The sequence below is a fragment of the Labrus bergylta genome, chromosome 2 (assembly GCF_963930695.1).
Source record: "Labrus bergylta chromosome 2, fLabBer1.1, whole genome shotgun sequence".
Lineage (NCBI taxonomy): Eukaryota > Metazoa > Chordata > Actinopteri > Labriformes > Labridae > Labrus > Labrus bergylta.
Window position 1 is genome coordinate 29,721,523 of NC_089196.1, and position 6,957 is coordinate 29,728,479.

General features: G+C 42.0%; 1 protein-coding gene across 1 annotated transcript in view; it reads left to right on the top strand.

Annotated features, from left to right (window-relative positions):
- Window positions 1-6,957, top strand: part of bmpr1ba (bone morphogenetic protein receptor, type IBa) — an 83,537-nt gene that overhangs the window by 21,614 nt on the left and 54,966 nt on the right. Inside the window, exon 2 of the mRNA XM_065951364.1 lies at window positions 2,570-2,640. The gene's annotated coding sequence lies outside the window, so the exon portion shown is untranslated. The remainder of the gene's footprint in view (window positions 1-2,569; window positions 2,641-6,957) is intronic.

The window sequence follows — 6,957 nt, forward strand, 5'->3', positions numbered from 1 at the left end:
CACTGATCCTTTTTGAACACAACTAACTGTCTGGCACGCCGCCTGGCTCTCGCCACGACACGCCTGCTTTTGATACCTGAAGGCTGGGGTAGTAAACCGACACCTGCAGTGGCATTTTCAGCTTCCCGCATACCTCAGATCAGACGTGAGGTGGACCGAGGTTGTTTAGCTCAGTTGGTGAAATGACTGGTTGTGGGATTTCAGGTGAGCTCAGGTAGGTACCCCAGGGTTTGAAGCACACATAGCCTTAATGTGTTACTCTCTTCCCTCATCTCCTTGAGCTTCTTATTGAAAGAGAACTCATACTTATCATTAAATGGGTTATTTTGTCCCTACAGTGTTCAGGTCAGGTCAAAGAGATGCTGATTATTTAGTTTGAGAACACTGAAGCATAAACAAAGATATAGATGATATGTGAACTTCTAAACTTGACTGTCGTCTGTCGGGCTTTTCCTAATCTCTGTTCACAAAATACATTTTAAAAACTTAGAATTTGTAGTCTATTTTTGGATTCTCAGCATGGGAAGTGTTCTGTCTTCAGTTTGTAGTACATTTGTAGTCCAAGCTGTATAGACCAATCACAGATCATCAGGCTCTGATTGGTGTTTGCAGTGTGTCAGTCTGTATGGAGAGCCAAAGCAGGCAGAACATAATCTGCGCTAATGATGTACCAGCTCCGGTCGAAGACTTTACTCTGTTTCAAGAAAGCCAATCAGGATTTAGATTCCCTGGCTAACTTAAATACATGAGAATTTATGTATCGGACCTGTATTCCATAATCAAGCATTTTTAAAGTTTTGTTCTCCTGGGGTGTTAGCCTAGCGGTTAGCTCGTTCCCCTTCATGTACAGAGGATGTTGCCCTAGAAGCAAGTGGCCCGGGTTCAAGTCCGAGTAGTCATTCCCTATCCTCTCTCTCCCCATCTGTAATTCTGTTTTTTATTCATAATCTTTCATCAGCTTTATGCAAACAAACTCTATACTGTGTTTGATTTTTCTGAATCTGCCTGACGTTTTAAAGACACACACATTTCATTTTTTAAAGGCTGTGCTCTGTCACAGCTATTAGAGCATGGAGAGTTTAAGTTTCCTGGAGTGGTGTGGGCTAAAAGAAGTGTTATTCTGGAATTTTCTGACCCTCGGCTGTTACCAAAAGGCATGTCATTCTCTTTGTCAGCAACTCAATGGCACCTTTATTTAGAGTAAAAAGCGGTAATTTTAATTTATTTTTCCACTCGTTGTGGTTTGTGGGATGTATTAAAGTTTGTAGAGCTTTGATTTATGGACAATCTGGCCTTTTTAACACCTAATATGAATCGACCCCTTTGTCCAACGCTGGTTTTTGGACTATGGGGGATAACACATGCAGAAAAAAAAAGGGCCACAGACGGACACACCAAAACGCAGAGACACACACATAACCGCACACAATCACACACATACACACACACACGAGGCCGGAGTGTTTTATTGGGTGGCAATAAAAAGACACGCCGTGCGAAATGAATCCAGTGTGAGTTACAGTGTTTTGGAGGCTGTGTTTTCTTAGAGATGAAGAAGTGGACCCGCCCAGAGCGTCGTGTTTTTATAAAGAATTTTTTATGTGACTTTAATTTTCCAGCTCTACAGGTGGGAATCTGAACAACCTGACCCTCCAATCACATCTTCTAGTAAAACGTCCCTGTTTTTCTGCAGGACACAAAACACAATGATTTAGAGTCGATGTATATGTTTCTTGTTATGACTTAATTTATGCTTCACTCAACTCCATACATCAAATGAAATGAGTAAACAAAACACACGAGGTCCCTGAAAGCCTCTCGGCGAACCGGCTGTGAGTTTTATATGAATTTGTTGAAAACACGTTCATTTGATGCTGTTTGATTCAAAGATAGCTGCCCTTGATGTAACTTTGAAACATCACAGGTGTTCACAGTAGGATACGACTGATATCTGATGTTTGGGGCCGATACGGATATCGATGTTTGGGTGGAAAAAAATCAGATACTGATATATCGGCCGATATCTTTCTTAAATCTATGTTCAATCTGTGGAGATAGATATATATAAATAAACACATTAAATGCGTTGATCCCTCAAATCCGCAAATCCGCAGTTCTCAAACACTTGTATATAATGATATATAATGAAGATGAGATGGTCACTCAACTGGAAAGTAACTGTGCATGTACATGCGTCACAGCTTGACTCTCTGGAGAGTGATGATGCTTGTTGTAGCGCCCTCTGCTGGTGAAAGAGAACTGCTACTGTAATACAGTGAAACTCTAATAAATGCTTTTTTGACTGTTGAATAAAGTTAGAAATATCGGCACATATCTGTGATAAAATAAGCCGATACCGATAGTCACTGGGTAAGCTAATATCGGCCGATATTATCGGCTGGTCGATTAACCGGTCGGGCTCTAGTTCACAGCCTGCACTCGGGGAGCATTGCTCTGTGTTTGTGTGAGTTAACAATCTCAAATCTTTTACATTAACTGTACTCCAGAACCTTTTCAGAATCTCTTACTGTGTTTTCTTTTCGTTTTATGTGGGTGTGTGTTTGTGTAGGGACTGCAGATCTGCGTTGTCAGCACCATCTGTGAGAGTGAAACTCTGCTGGCATCAATCCTGATTTACAGGTAAGAACAAAGACAGTCATTCAATGAAAACACTCCAGTCAGTTCAATCAATACTGATGGATGAAATAACAGATGTTTAGTCCAGTAGTCCAACAAACTCAAGAGGTACCACCTTACTACGGAAGCCCTAAGTGGACATGCCTCCATATATTTTATTCATTACTTTTTTCTGTGATAGCAAGTAAAGCTAATGTTTATTTTCTGGATATCTCATTTTATTTATCTAATTTTCCCCAAATTGTAAAATGTACTAACATAGAAAGAGGCTTAATTAACCTCATTGGTGGGGATAGCAACATGACATGTGGTGGTCTGCCTCATCAGCACCACCAGTTGTTATTCTGTGGATACATTTTTATTTTTGCTCAAACTGTGGCAACAGAAAACTCTGTTTTTTATTTGTTTTTTATTTCTTTCCACTTTCCTGTTCTTGAGTTGCGGCCTATAGAAGTGTCCACGCACCAACAACATGATGCGAATACATTTGAAGGCATATGATTGGTGTTAAGTAACTAGCGATAAAAGGTTAAGTTGGTTTGGACTATGTTAAAACATTTGTGGCGCTTAACTGTGATGAAATGACGAGACAAAAAAGTTGAGATCTCGAGAAATTAACAGAAATCTACTCGTTATCAGAGTAAGACAAGTGTGATCACAGGAAGGAGTTCTTGTGGGAAAACGTAAATAAAAATGTTTCCACTCATGTCTGCTTAGGGCTTCCATACCTTACTGACTTCTTTCTCTACAAACACACCCCGTGACTTCACGGCCGACCAAGTCAACCAAATAGCTCGCAGATTGCTTTGAGAGTATATCACATGAAACAGGAGGACAGCAGCGAAGGGAGTCAGTCTCATGTTGCGAGTTTCTCTGAAATCCAAACTTTCCAGGAGCCGCATAAACAGTGACACCGGATCCCCCATAAATCACTGTGTATTCCACTTGTCTACTTTATCCCTCAAACACATTGTCCATGACCAGAAACTGGTGTCTTGGATTGGTGTGGTTGCACAAATGTAAATGTACTGTTCACTTGTGTTCCTCCTTTGAGAACAGAGAAAAAGCACTGCTCGTTTGCAAAATATAGATTCCCTCTTGGTGACTGAGGCTTGATCACTTGTGTTAGCACAGGCTGAGGTCACAGGATGCCGTCCTGGAGGAAACATTTATAAGTATCTAGGTGTGTTTTATAGCCAGCTGCATGGACAAACAGCAACTAGGATGGTTTGCAAAGAGTGAAGAATAAATTCCTCTTGATGCATGTTCAGGGAGCTGATAGGTTTTTCACTTTATTCAATGTGTGTGCTTCCACCGGCTCCACTGTGCTGCGTCTCTGCTCCGGCACTCTGGAGCCCTAAGCAGCATATTTGCAAGGCTTCTATTCTTGCCTGATGCTGGACCACGGCGCATTAATTTTACCACAGAAAAGATCGAGCAGGACGGGAAGTCAGACACCGAAACAACATTAAAACATCCGGTTATATTTTCAGAATAAAACACTCATTTTGACGGTTCAGAACAAAGGTTTATGGTTTAGCCTGTTAGCCTGTTAGCCTGTGGGTCTTCTTGGACAAGGGTACCAGAGCTGTAACGGACCGGACCGGAGCGGACATGCATTGCACACGTATCTGTCAGAAGTTCTGGATTAACGTTGTCTCTTTGATGCTTTGATTGAAAACCATCAGCTTTACAAGCAATCTGTCACTGACCGAGAACAGGCTTTGCTTTCGACGCACAAGAACGATTACAGATCTCCAGCATTCATGCATTGAATTCCTAAACACATTTCCCAACAACCTAACTTTGTAAAAACTTCACCTGTGATTGGCTTAATCTACTTTTGCATTGTCAGCATTGTTGCAGCCCACAAAACCATCCCTGATTAGACTCCTAAATCTGACAGACTTGTACATCAGACTGGTGTTGGAGTGCAAAGCAAAGTGAAAGATGTCCTTCCATGAGTAGCAGGAAAAGCATCTGCATTAAGTATATTCTCCAGCAGTGCATATGTGTTCCCTGTGAGAGCCCAGGGGCCATTCGGTCAGGGGGGTAGCAGATGCTGTTCTCATTTACATGTGGATGGTTTTTTCAATGAGGACCACACTGCAGCCAGCAGAGTGAGCAGATGGTACCTGGTTAGCAGAGTGAGGTGAAGTTCTCCGCTGGACCGGCCTGAAATCAGTGTTGTGTCGTATCGCCTGTGTTTACCTACCTACCTCACACACTCTTTTAAACCCAGTATAGTGATTATTATTCTCTCATTAGCATACAGACTGAACTCTCAAACAACAGATTAAAAAAACTATTTTTCACTCTTGAGGTCAGACAACCCCCCCCCCCCCCCCCCCCCCCCGACTCCTCACTCGTAGAGGAAACCCTCCTGTGAGGTGTCTACATTAAAACCTTTTGAGTGGGAGAAGCTTGTTTCAGCAGGGCCATTACTGCTGAAACGTGAGAGCATGTTTTCATGTACGCACTCATACACACACACACACACACACACACACACACACACACACACACACACACACACACACACACACACACACACAAGGCAATCCACATACAAACTCTTGTGCACACACACACAGGTGCACTGGCAACAGCATCTTTCAACATGCCTGCACTTTACCCTGAAGTGTGTGTGTGTGTGTGTGTGTGTGTGTGTGTGTGTGTGTGTGTGTGTGTGTGTGTGTGTGTGTGTAGAGGGAAGTAGCTTTTGTGAGGTCATGAACTTTAAAATGAATGAAGCCTCCATGTGCTTTTCCATTACATCGCAGTCCGAGGCCCTCTGTTATGAATGTGTTGTAGATACAAACCAAACTGTGCCTGAAGTTTCTCATCGATGGATAAATGATCTTGTTCTGATTACTTCTCCAAAGAGATTTTGTAAAAGATGTGGATTTCCATTGTGGGGTTTTGGCTTGACCCTAATAGGGGTTTCCAATTGCATGAAGCCTGTTGACGTTGGAGAGCTGTTTAACTGGAGGATCTGCAGTTTAACACAGAGGCCTTAAAATAACCCTAATGATTAAAGTATAGAAAAAGACTGCAGTTAATTATCATCAATAACTGAAACTTTACACACCATGGAGAAGATCTACAGTAAGCAGTTTGTTTGTCCAGCAGTGACCGGGGATTGCTCGTTGTTTGTCCCCAAGAGGGCACTGTACATTAAGTTATCCTTTGTCCTGCTGTTTATCACAATCACATCGAGACATATTTCAGATTTGGCAGACTTTCATCGATGTTTATGTCTGGAGATCATCACTTCTCCTGACTTTATGGAAGCGTAAACGCCATATTTATTTATTTTTTTGTATTTCCACTGTTATTATTTCTATTATTTTTATCATTAAAGTTCCGTTTCTGTCTTTTATCACAATTATCATAAATAATATAAGGAGTAGCACTCGGATTCACTTGTTGCCATAGCAACTCCTTTCCCCACTCCTCTTCATAAATATATATATTTTTTCTCTTTACCTGAACTCCATACAAATCTATCTATACAAGACACACGCGCACACACACACAGACACACACACACACACACACACACACACACACACACACACACACACACACACACACACAAGCAGCGATATTTATGCCCCTATGAAGTTTAGTCTGGGGGGACAAAGGGATCCCCCCCTCTGTACCATCTTTGGAGGTAGTAACAGAGGTGAGACAGTTTCAGTGGAGCCAGCGCTGTGTGTGTGTGTGTGTGTGTGTGTGTGTGTGTGTGTGTGTGTGTGTGTGTGTGTGTGTGTGTGTGTGTGTGTGTGTGTGTGTGTGTGTGTGTGTGTGTGTGTGTCTGTGTGTGTGTGTGTGTGTGTGTGTGTGTGTGTGCATGTCTGACTGTGTGTGTATGTGGAGCTACACACACATCCTGTACAAATACAGGATGACGGCTGAGCTTAGTGCACTTTTGCTAAAAAAAAAGAAGCAGTCTGAAAAGGGCCATACACACACACACACACACACACACACACACACACACACACACACACACACACACACACACACACACACACATACACACACACACACACACACACACACACACACACACACACACACCCCAAGCAAAAATGTAGCTTTTGGCTACTTTTAGTGCTCACTGTTGTTGTTCATCTCGTCTTGTTCAGTTTGTGTTTTTGTTGTTTTTCCGTCTTTGTCTTTGTGATAAAAAAAAATTAAAAAAATGAGTGTCTCTAAGTGTTTTTTTTCTCTGCAGTGTGTCGTTTGTTGAAAGCAGAGAAAGTGTACAGTCGTCAGGCTCTTGTAGAGTTGAAGCATGCAGTAAACAGTAAA